Source organism: Nerophis lumbriciformis, linkage group LG05 (genome assembly GCF_033978685.3).
Source record: "Nerophis lumbriciformis linkage group LG05, RoL_Nlum_v2.1, whole genome shotgun sequence".
Taxonomy (NCBI): domain Eukaryota; kingdom Metazoa; phylum Chordata; class Actinopteri; order Syngnathiformes; family Syngnathidae; genus Nerophis; species Nerophis lumbriciformis.
In genome coordinates, this window is record NC_084552.2 from 13,851,797 (window position 1) to 13,865,000 (window position 13,204).

The window sequence follows — 13,204 nt, forward strand, 5'->3', positions numbered from 1 at the left end:
TTTTATTGTGTTTAAACGACACTTGTGGTTATTAGTTTGTTCAGAGACAAACAAAACGATCCTTTTTTTAGTCAACTGTTTTATGAGGCTTCTGCTGACCAGTTTTTTATTTTTTAAATTTATTTTATTTTATTTTTTGAATTTTATAAACCTTTATTTATAAATTGCAACATTTAAAAACAATTGAGAAACAATAATAATCAAAATAAGTAAAAAATTCGGCTGACCAGTTGTCTCAATTAAACAGCCGGGATGTGCTGACGTCATGTCACGTTTGATTAATTGATTGATTGATTGAGACTTTTATTAGTTGGTTGCACAGTGAAGTACATATTCCGTACAATTGACCACTAAATGGTAACACCCCAATAAGTTTTTCAACTTGTTTAAGTCGGGGTCCACTTAAATTGATTCATGATACAGATATATACTATCAGATATATACTATCATCATAATACAGTCATCACACAAGATAATCACATTGAGTTATTTACATTATTTACAATTCGGGGTGTGGAGGGGGGGGGGGGGGGGGGGGGGTTAGGTTTGGTTGTTATCATCAGTCATCAACAATTGAGAACAGAGAAATGGATATTGAAACAGTGTAGGTCTGACTTGGTAGGATATGTACAGCAAGTAGTGGACATATATATATATATATATAGAGAGAGAGATCAGAAGGCATAAGAAAAATATCTGCATTTTATTGTTTACATTTGATTATTAACAACAATCCGGGGAGGGTGTTAGTTTAGGGTTGAAGTTGCCTGGAGGTGTACTTTTATTGCGATTTTGAAGGAGGCTAGAGATGCCCTTTCTTTTATACCCGTTGGGAGTGCATTCCACATTGATGTGGCATAGAAAGAGAATGAGTTAAGACCTTTGTTAGATCGGAATCTGGGTTTAACGTGGTTAGTAGAGCTTCCCCTGTTGTTGTGGTTATGGCGGTCATTTACGTTAAGGAAGTAGTTTGACAAGTACTTCGGTATCAGGGAGGTGTAGCGGATTTTATAGACTAGGCTCAGTGCAAGTTAGGGATGTCCCGATCCAGGTTTTTGCACTTCCGATCCGATGCCGATATTGTTTTTGCATTTCCGATCCGATACCGATACTGACCGATACCGATACTGACCGATACTGGCCTATCCGAGCATGTATTAAAGTTTAAAGTTATTTAGCCTACTTAGTTGTCAGAATCATGTTGAAAAGGGTTTTAGTACTCTTGATAACAACTAGCCAGCTGAATTAGGGGTGTTTGAATAATACACAATGGTTGGTAACAAGAAACTGACCTGTTTATTCAAGGATAAACACAAAATAGACAAAATTATACATGACAAACAGAAATGGCATCATTGAACTAGGGCTGGGCGATATGGCCTTTTTTTAATATTGCGATATTTTAAGGCCATATTGCGATACACGATATATATCTCGATATTTGGCCTTAGCCTTGAATGAACACTTGATGCATATAATCACAGCAGTATGATGATTCTATGTGTTTTGATTGATTGATTGAGACTTGTATTAGTAGGTTGCACAGTGAAGTACATATTCCGTACAATTGACCACTAAATGGTAACACCCCAATAAGTTTTTCAACTTGTTTAAGTCGGGGTCCACTTAAATTGATTCATGATACAGATATATACTATCAGATATATACTATCATCATAATACAGTCATCACACAAGATAATCACATTGAATTATTTACATTATTTATAATCCAGGGTGTGGAGGGGGGCGCCGGATGTAAGTGTCAAAAAGACAGCCAAAAGAGTTTGATATGAGAATAAATCTAAAGTTAAAATATAGGGTAGAAATGCACCCATTTGCAGGAAATGTAGTCTTGATTTTCAAAAATATCTTTCAAGGCTTGCATGTCTACATTAAAACATTCTTCTTCATACTGCATTAATATATGCTACTTTTAAACTTTCATGCAGAGAAGGAAATCACAACTAAAAAAATCACTAATTTTTTCATACGGTGTTGATGTGGAAATTTTTGCCTCGGCATTTTGATGGTGTGGGCGTGTGGCACTGAATGGAGATACGCGTCTCGACAGACGTCACAATATTTGAACAATGATGACGAAAACTGTTTTCTCTGTCGTGTCCGTGTGTCGAAAATTGTTATGCGCTTATTTTTTTATTTGATTTTGTGCGTGGCATAGATTTGCTTTGCGCAGAGGACGCTTAAACAGTGCGCAATTGCACAGGCGAGCACCTTAGAGGGAGCGTTGCTCGCACGGCTGCGCTAGCATCACAGCTAACGTTAGCCATGCTGCTACCTCTCTGCTCGGGGAGGACGTATACGTATGTGACGTATGACGTGACAGTATGTGACGTATGTCGTGACAGTAGGTGACGTATGTAAGAAGGTGCACTTGCTGTCTGTGAGAGGGAGACACAGGAAAGAGTGAGAAGAGCCTGTTGTGTAATGCCAGCATCTAAAAGCAACTGCGTGAGAATCCACAGACCTGTGGATGTGTTGAAGGTGTGCTGGAAAATGCGGAACGGAAATTACGGAGCAGCAGAAAAGTGGAAAACACGGACCGGAGCTTTTCTTTAAACTGGATCCGGATCGTCATTATACCATGCCTTGCCGATATGCAATTTTTGGCAAATATCGGCAGCCGATCCGATCGGGACATCCCTAGTAGGAGTGAGGTGTGATCTGGGGTGGAGGTCTAGAAGTAATCTGAATAGCTTGTTCTGGGATGTTTGGAGTTTAGATTTGAGGGTTTTGGAGGTGCTAGGGTACCAGGAGGTGCATGCGTAATGGAAAAAGGGTTGAACGAGAGTTCCCGCTAGAATCTTCATGGTGCTTTTGTTGACCAGAGAGGAGATTCTATAGAGAAATCTTGTTCGTTGGTTGACCTTTTTGATTACCTTGGTTGCCATTTTATCACAGGAAAGATTAGCCTCTAGAATGGAACCTAGGTAGGTGACCTCATCTTTCCTGGTGATAACAATGTCACCCACTTTTATAGTGAAGTCATTGACTTTCTTAAGGTTGATGTGGGACCCAAATAGGATGGATTCCGTTTTACCCAAGTGTATGGATAGCTTGTTGTCAGCGAGCCAGGTGCAAGTTCTACAGAGTTCAGCACTGAGGATTTTCTCCACCTGTGACTTGTCCTTGTCTGATACTAGCAGGGCCAAGTCATCCGCAAACAAGAACAATTCACAGTCGCATGCTGATGACAAGTCGTTTATGTATACTAGGAACAGTAAAGGCCCCAATATACTGCCTTGGGGGACTCCACAGCTCACCGAGAGGGGGGGGGACACGGTGCCGTTCACCTCTACCACCTGTTCCCTCCCCTCCAAGTAAGATTGCATCCAGCTCGATGAGGTTTTGTCAGACGTCACATAGTGATGCCAACACAAACAAACATGGCGGAAAGAACAGCAAGCTATAGCTACATTAGCTCAAATTCAGACTCGGATTTCAGCGGCTTAAGCGATTCAACAGATTACGAATGTATTGAAACGGATGGTTGTAGTGTGGGGGCAGGTAGCGAAAACGAAATTGAAGAAGAAACTGAAGCTATTGAGCCATATCGGTTTGAACCGTATGCAAGCGAAACCGACGAACACGACACGACAGCCAGCGACACGGGAGAAAGCGAGGACGAATTCGGCGATCGCCTTCTAACCAACGATTGGTATGTGTTTGTTTGGCATTAAAGGAAACTAACAACTATGAACTAGGTTTACAGCATATGAAATACATTTGGCAACAACATGCACTTTGAGAGTGCAGACAGCCCAATTTTCATCAATTAATATATTCTGTAGACATACCCTCATCCGCGCTCTTTTCCTGAAAGCTGATCTGTCCAGTTTTGGAGTTGATGTCAGCAGGCCAGGGAAGCTAGGGTCGATAGGGGGTTTAGCTCGATTGTCTGCGGGAACAAACTGCCGCCATTGCTTGCCGTGCTACCGAGGTCCTTTGTCCCTGAATTGCTCACACACTCTGGCAGATTCAATGGGGGTCTGGCGGCAGATTTCTTTGACTTCATCGTTGGAAATGCATCTGCTTTGAGTGTCGCAGGATATCCACACATTCTTGCCATCTCTGTCGTAGCATAGCTTTCGTCGGTAAAGTGTGCGGAACAAACGTCCAATTTCTTGCCACTTTCGCATCTTTGGGCCACTGGTGCAACTTGAATTCGTCCCTGTTCGTGTTGTTACACCCTCCGACAACACACCGACGAGGCATGATGTCTCCAAGGTACGGAAAACAGTCGAAAAAAACGGAAAATAACAGAGCTGATTTGACTCGGTGTTTGAGAAAATGGCGGATTGCTTCCTGATGTGACGCCACGTTGTGACGTCATCGCTCCGAGAGCGAATAATAGAAAGGCGTTTAATTCGCCAAAATTCACCCATTTAGAGTTCGGAAATCGGTTAAAAAAATATATGGTCTTTTTTCTGCAACATCAAGGTATATATTGACGCTTACATAGGTCTGGTGATAATGTTCCCCTTTAAAGGATTTAGTCAGGTTAGAGGACTTATTTCTCAATTTATTGCACTGCTTTTTGAGCGTTGAAAGGAGTGTTATTATTGGGTTGATTATCTACTTCTATTTTACACTTTTGGTATTCTGAGTATTTTCTGTCTCTGTCTTTTATGGCAGCTAATAGGTCCGGATTCATCCATGGTTCAGATCCTGACTGTTTTCACGGGAGCCATGTCATTTAGTATCTTTAGGAACGCTGTTTTGAAGCGATCCCAAGCAACATCGACCAGGTTGATGATTAAAGTGTCTTCTTTTAGGAACATTCTGACACTTATTAAACAAGAAAGTTTCTATTTTATCTTTTTTTTTTTAAATTATTGAACAAACATATAACCACAATGTACATAAAAGTCAAGGCACTTTGCAATAGGCTGACCATATTGTGGAATCCCAAAAAGAGGACACATATGCGTGCCAAGGCCGGGACTCGGTGAACATTTGCCAATGATACTCGAACTTGCTTTATAAATAATAGATTTATTTAAATAAAGCATTTTTTCTTCTCTGTTGACAGCAGTGTTGGCGCTAGGAATTTTCTAAATGGGGTCCCAGGGACCCCATCAAGTCATAAAAATGGGGTCCCACAGTACATTTTTGGGGTCCCACTTTTTTGTAAACGTTTTGAAAACAAATGATAAATCAATGCATTATCCTGTTATCAGGCATGTGATTTTTCCGTCTAAAGTCGGAATTCCGTCTTTTTTAATCTCGGGAAAAACTATTTATCTCCCGTTTTTCCGTTTTTTTCCGATCAAGATTCGAGACGTAGTTTATATTACGCCGTAGTTGATTGGTCGATATGTTCCTTGTGACCAATCAGGACATCTGTTATGAATGATGACGTTAATAACGTCATCATTCATAATGGTTATTACCGCCATTTTCCATATGTAAACGATGTCGGTTCTCGAGAGAAAGGACGCTTTACGAGTAAAAGAAATTGATAAACATGTCAAAAATAAGTTTCGATGGGACTGGATGGAAAGGGAAATCACTGATATTGTTGGGAAGAAGGAAGTTACGACTTTGTTCGGTGATTTTATTCGGAAAATCGATCGTCCCGGAAAGGTTTTGTGCACGTGGTGTCATGATAATATTGACTATGGATCACGAGGTTTCAAGGCTTTGGAAGTACATGCGAAACACCAAAAACATATGAAACAACTTGAAGCAAGGAAAACGAACTTTTCACTAGCTGGTACTTTTGAATGTCAACCGAAAGTGAGCAAACCTTACGGACTTCATCCTTTGTTTACATCGACAACTGCCGTAGACATCGAGAGGAAAGATCCACCCAAACAACCCACTTCAGTAGCACACAGGGTTGTTAATAATGAGGTAAGCTAAAAAATATTTGCTTGCGAAATAAATAAATGATAAATGGGTTGTACTTGTATAGCGCTTTTCTACCTTCAAGGTACTCAAAGCGCTTTGACACTACTTCCACATTTACCCATTCACACACACATTCACACACTGATGGAGGGAGCTGCCATGCAAGGCGCTACCAGCACCCATCAGGAGCAAGGGTGAAGTGTCTTGCTCAGGACACAACGGACATGACGAGGTTGGTACTAGGTGGGGATTGAACCAGGGACTCTCGGGTCGCGCACGGCCACTCTTCCACTGCGCCACGCCGTCCCCTACGCATGTTTGTTTTAAATATTAACCAATTATTGCTTTGCGAAATATAAATGGGTTTTTCTAAAAATAAAAAGCCACGTGAAAATATATTATGAAATTACAGAAATTTAAAGAGTCGCATTATTAATTCCAGTTAACAATTTATTTGAAATAAATTTGCATATAATACTATTTTATAATATTAAGTTCTTATGTAGTCTCTTGAAACAATCTTGAAGGTAAATATTTTCACACTTGTTTCATGCAATATGTCAGTGTCCTCACATTATTATTATTTCCTATTTTCAAATATGAGTAAACAATACTAAACATGTTTAATTATTTTCATAAATTTATATCCTATTTTGGCGAAAAGAATGAAATGTTTACATTTGGTATTTTGTTATATTTATAACTAAACTTGTAGGCAATTAGGCATATACATTAAAACTGTGAATTGTTATTAGTGGTTATGTATTTTACAATTAATGCTACTTTCTGATAGCATATATCATGTAATAGTCTTAACTTTAAAATATATTTTGTATAATAAATCTTGGCAAACCTGTTACACCACTGATCATTTTTTTTACCCCATATATACAATATCTGACTAATAGTAATGATAGAATGATTTCAAATATGAAAGGAAATGTTATTTTAATTTGCAAGGAAAGCTCATGTTAGGGCTCTCCGAGAAAGCTAATGTGTGAAGTGAACTGAAGTAATGTGGTAATACTGTAAATAAACTGTAGATAATAACACTGATCAATGTGACACCTGTGGATGTGAAAGGAACACAAGATGTAAATATTAGTGACTAAATACTGTTGGGACTGAACCATATACAGTGATTCATTAGGATAATTGGGTTATGTATGTTCTATTAATGATGTTTTCATGTCTTCAAACACTAAAATATTTTCTTCAAATGGTGCTGTCTTTGTTAATTTTAGCATGTTAAATTGGTGAAAAACCAGGAGCTTCGGGGGGCGTCGCCCCCTGTCCCCCCCCCTGGACCTGGCTGGGGGCCTTCGTCCCCCGGATCCCCGGAAAGTCTTTTTCATTGTGGTCAAATCACATGCCTGTGTTATATCTCACATTCTATGTTGTGTTTTGGAAAAAGGTTGTCATAAACGTTACTTAATTCATTTAAAAAAAATAATACAAAAGAAAACAAATGTGTAAGCATATGAATCAGAATCAGAATCAGAATAGTTTTATTGCCATTGTTTGAGAACGGGTTCACAAACTAGGAATGTTTCTTGGTGCAATGGTGCAACATAAAACACATATAAAACAGACTTGGTAATAACAAGAGCTGTAACTGAGCTATCAGATCTTGTTATAGACTTAGAAGTAATTCAAGGAGCTACTGTTAGGAGTTATTGTTCATGTGCCTGATGGCCGAGGGGAAAAAACTGTTCAGGTGGCGGGAGATGTGGGTCTGGATGGACCGTAGTCTCCTGCCTGAGGGGAGAGTGGAGAATAGTTTGTGTCCAGGGTGAGAAGAGTCAGCTGTGATCCGACCCACACGCCTCCTGGTCCTGGAGGAGAACAAGTCCTGGAGGGATGGGAGCTTGCAGCCAATCACCTTCTCAGCGGCACGTACCATGCGCTGCAGTCGATGCTTATCCTGGACTGTGGCGCCGGGGAACCACACGGTGATGGAGGAGGTCAGGATGGACTCGATGATGGCTGAGTAAAACTGCACCAGCATCTCGGTCGGCACCTTAAGTTTCCTCAGCTGCCGCAGGAAGTACATCCTCTGCTGGGCCTTCTTGATGAGGGAGCTGATGGTCGGCTCCCACTTGAGGTCCTGGGTGATGGTGGTGCCCAAAAAACGGAAGGAGTCCACAATGGAGACGGGGGTGGTAGAGTCAATCAGGGTGAGGGGGGATGGTGGGGCTGTGACTTTCCTGAAGTCCATGATCATCTCCACTGTTTTCTGGGCGTTCAGCTCCAGGTTGTTGTGGCTGCACCAGGACGCCAGCCGGTCCACCTCTCTCCTGTAGGCGGACTCATCGCCATCCGAGATGAGCCCGATGAGGGTAGTGTCATCCGCAAACTTGAGCAGTTTTACGTACTGGTGACTGGAGGTGCAGCAGTTTGTACCAGTGTTCGTGGTTCGACTGTCAGAGACAATCTTCCCCAGCCGCACGTGCTGTCTTCGGTCCGTCAGAAAGTCATTGATCCAACTGCAGAGTGAGTCGGGCACGCTGAGCTGGTAGAGCTTGTCTCGTAGCAGTCCAGGGAGGATGGTGTTGAAGGCAGAGCTGAAGTCCACAAACAGGATCCTAGCGTAGGTTCCTGGGGAGTCCAGATGCTCCAGGATGAAGTGGAGGGCCAGGTTCACTGCATCATCCACAGACCTGTTGGCTCTGTAGGCGAACATGCAGTGGGTCCAGGAGGGGGGCGGTGATGTCTTTGAGGTGGGGCAGGACCAAGCGCTCCAAGGACTTCATGACCACAGACGTCAGCGCAACCGGCCTGTAATCATTAAGTCCTGTGATCCGTGCTTTCTTGGGGACAGGGACAATGGTGGAGGTCTTAAAGCAGGACGGCACGCATATGTAAATGTATTCAGTTATAAACATTCATTCACTTTCTTCTTTCCTTCATGGATCTGAACTTTACCGCTGCTGGTAGTTTTTTCTATGTTTTTATTTAATAAGTTGTAGGTGTATTTATTTCAGTATAAAAGTGTAAAAAGTGTTTTGCTTCTGTCATGAAATGATGATAATGGTGTGCCAGGGCATACATACATTTTATATTTAATGCTTAAATCTCTGGAGCCTACATCAACTTCAGATCTATCCCTCATTTCAAAATGTTTTAGTTTTTAGGGACCGCAATGTCCCTTTGGGACAGAGGACCCTATTGTATTTCGTGCGTTTTATTCTTTATTATTATACCGCCGCCTCTTTGAGCTGTAATTTGACCCCCTTAACATGCTTCAAAACTCACCATATTTCACACACACATCAGGACTGGCGAAAATGGCGATCTAATCAAAAAAACCAAACCCCAAAACTCAAAATTGCACTCTAGTGCCCCCTAGGAAAAAACACAGACAAAACTGCTTGTAACTTCCGTTAGGAATGTCGTAGAGACATGAACCAAAAAACTCTATGTAGGTCTGACTTAGACCTAGACTTCATACACTGACATCCTTCAGCAAAAATCTACAGGAAGTTTGCAATTCCCCCTTCAAAACAACATTTTAGTAAAAACAGTCACTTTTGCCTCTTTGAGCTGTAATTTGACCCCCTTAACATGCTTCAAAACTCACCAAACTGGACACACACATCAGGACTGGCAAAAATTGCGATCTAATAAAAAACCCAACCCCAAAACTCAAAATTGCGCTCTAGCGCCCCCTAGGAAGAAAACACAGACACAACTGCTCCTAGGAAGAAAACTCAAGACAAAACTGCCTGTAACTTCCAGTAGAGACATGAAACAAAAACCTTTATGTAGGTCTCACTTAGACATACATTTCATGGATATGACAACACCCAGAAAAAATCAACAGGAAGTTTGCAATTCCCCCTTCAAAACAAAAGTTTTGTAAAAACCGGTCACCTTTTTTCAAAAATTATCTCCTCTGAGCGCGTTTGTCGTGTCGGCTTCAAACTAGCACAGGAGAGAGATTGAACCCTTTTGATTAAAAGTTGACGAAAGAGTTTTAATTACTGCTCCGGTTTGGATTGTATGTGCCGTCAAAGTCGGTCCCGTCCATCGCTGCTTGCAGCTTTAATTTTATTTTGTTTGTTTGTTTTCCGCCCATTTTTGTCAAACAAAACTATGTTTTTTATGGCAAACACAAAAAATATGCAAAATCTTCCACCAAAAATAGTTTTCAAAGTGGAATATTTGATGTGAAGTAATCGGAACCTTTGATAGGTTGATAGAGCAATGACAATTTGAAAGAAAAAAAACAGCTTTGTTTTATTAGTCAACATTGCAACTGTTTCTAAATTACATTTCACCTGTAAGCTTTTTTATTTCACTTTTGTTATGTTTTTGTCTATTTTAATAGTATTTTTAGAATGTGCCGTGGGCCTGTAAAACATTAGCTGTGGGCCGCAAATGGTAAAAAAAAAAATCAGAAAAAAAATCTGCGTCCTTTCTGATTTCAATGCGTTAAAAAGACACAAAAAGTGCGTTAACGCCAACACTGCTTGACAGTATAACAAAATACGGTAAGTCACACTTATATTCTGTAACATTCACAGTTTTGAAAAAACGTGCAGAGGTAGAAATATTCAAAATAGCCTCTTGTTTATTATCTAAACATAAATAATACCTCAAAACAAGTTAATTAAATTTAAACAAAAAACAGCAGACGAGCTCTCGCCCTGCTCAGCCGTTTTGTGCTTTGTAGTGTCGATATGGGCTTGTAGATCTTTGGCCCCTTTATTTGCCACAGATACATACTTTCCTGCTTTGCACACAGTGCATTCTGCTTTCCATGTGTCACGGCCAGGACGAAAACACAAATACTTTTTCCGCAAATCATCCGTGAAGTTGCATTTACGTTTCGGCATTTCTTCTTCTCATGTCCGTCTCTCCACTCACTAGCTCTCTCGCTCTCTGTCTCTTCCCCTCCCTCACAAATGTTTCTGCGTGCGCGCAGCTTCACAGTTTGTTTTGTTTAACCCCTTCTTAACCTTGGACGTACATTGAAAATACACGCAACCCTAACGCAAAATGCCGGACATTTGAGGCATTTAAGAAACCCCACCCAGACGCCCGGACAGTCCCGCAAAAGAGGACATGTCCGGGGAAAAGAGGACGTATGGTCAGCCAACTTTGCAACATATTCAACAATTTTACACAGTTGAGCAAATTATGGCATTAACAAAACATGTCAATACAAATAGAGTAATAAAAGTAACAATAAACAATAATAATATAAAATATGATAAAATATACAATTCAAAAGGACCAAAAAAAGGGCTAATTTAAATCATTTTACATTTTTTCAATAACGATATCAGTTTAAGGGCTTTTGTACTTCTAACCATTTTCCTAAGATTGAATTGATAATTTGACACCATTAAAGGCCTACTGAAACCCACTACTACCGACCACGCAGTCTGATAGTTTACATATCAATGATGAAATCTTAACATTGCAACACATGCCAATACGGCTGGGTTTGCTTACTAAAGTGCAATTTTAAATTTCGCGCGAAATATCCTGCTGAAAACCTCTCGGTATGATGATGGCATCACGTATTGTAGAGGACATTTTGGGACAGCATGGTGGCCAGCTACTAGGTCGTCTGTTTTCATCGCAAAATTCCACAGTATTCTGGACATCTGTGTTGGTGAATCTTTTGCAGTTTGTTCAATGAACAATGGAGACAGCAAAGAAGAAAGCTGTAGGTGGGAAGCGGTGTATTGCGGCAGGTGTTGTGCCGTATAACGCACCCCCGCCGTAGAATGCACCCCTTGACTGTTGTGCCGGTTAACACAGCCGGTGTTTCATTGTTTACATTCCCGGAAGATGACAGTCAAGCTTTACCATTGGCCTGTGGAGAACTGGGACAACAGAGACTCTTACCAGGAGGACTTTGAGTTGGATGCACAGACGCGGTGCCGTGAGTACGCGTGCAGCTGCGGCTTCCAAACATTTGATCGCTTGCCCGTACGTACGTAACTTTGGGGACTTTGGGGAAATATATGTGCTGTATGAACTTTGGGGAGGTGAACGGTACTTTGGGCTGTGGGATTGAGTGTGTTGTGCAGGTGTTTGAGTTGTATTGGCGGGTTATATGGACGGGAGGGGGGAGGTGTTTGTTATGCGGGATTAATTTGTGGCGTATTAAATATAAGCCTGGTTGTGTTGTGGCTAATAGAGTATATATATGTCTTGTGTTTATTTACTGTTTTAGTCATTCCCAGCTGAATATCAGGTCCCACCCGCCTCTCACAGCATCTTCCCTACCTGAATCGCTCCCACTGCCCTCTAGTCCTTCACTCTCACTTTCCTCATCCACAAATCTTTCATCCTCGCTCAAATTAATGGGGAAATCGTCGCTTTCTCGGTCTGAATCGCAATCGCTGCTGGTGGCCATGATTGTAAACAATGTGCAGATGTGAGGAGCTCCACAACCTGTGACGTCACGCTACTCGTCTGCTACTTCCAGTACAGGCAAGGCTTTTTTATCAGCGACTAAAAGTTGCGAACTTTATCGTCGATGTTCTCTACTAAATCCTTTCAGCAAAAAAATGGCAATATCGCGAAATGATCAAGTATGACACATAGAATGGACCTGCTATCCCCGTTTAAATAAGAAAATCACATTTCAGTAAGCCTTTAAGTCAATTCAAAAGGAAGGTTTTACTTTTAGAAATGAACATTCATGTATAAAAATTGTTTTGCTTGCAGCATAATAATGTTGCCAAACATGTCTATGTTACCATCATTTATCCATCCATCCATCCATTTTCTACCGCTTGTTCCATTCAGAGTGGCGGGGGGTGCTGGAGCCTATCTCAGCGACACTCTGGCGGAAGGCGGTGTACACCCTGGACAAGTCGCCAACCATCATTTATAAATATGCCAAATTTGATCTATTGTATAGAGAATGGGGACATCTCCACACCCTTGTCTCTCAGCCGGTTTCTGACCTCCTCCCAAAACCCATGTACACTCTCACATTCCACTAACAGATGATTGACATCCTCTACAGCTCCACACATATAACAGCTGTCAACCTCCTTGTTAAATTTTAATTAAAAAAAATAAAAATTGAAGAGTATATTCCATTAATTATTTTAAATCGTATTTCTTTAATTTTAGGAAGAATTGGGTATGTAATATACACTATATTGCCAAAAGTATTTGCCTTGACTCACATATGAACTTAAAGTGCCATCTCATTCCTCACCCATAGGGTTAAATATGATGTCAGTCCAACTTTTGCAGCTATTACAGCTTCAACTCTTCTGGGAAGGCTGTCCACAAGGTTGCGGAGAGTGTTTATAGGAATTTTTTCGACCATTCTTCCAAAAGCGCATTGGTGAGGTCA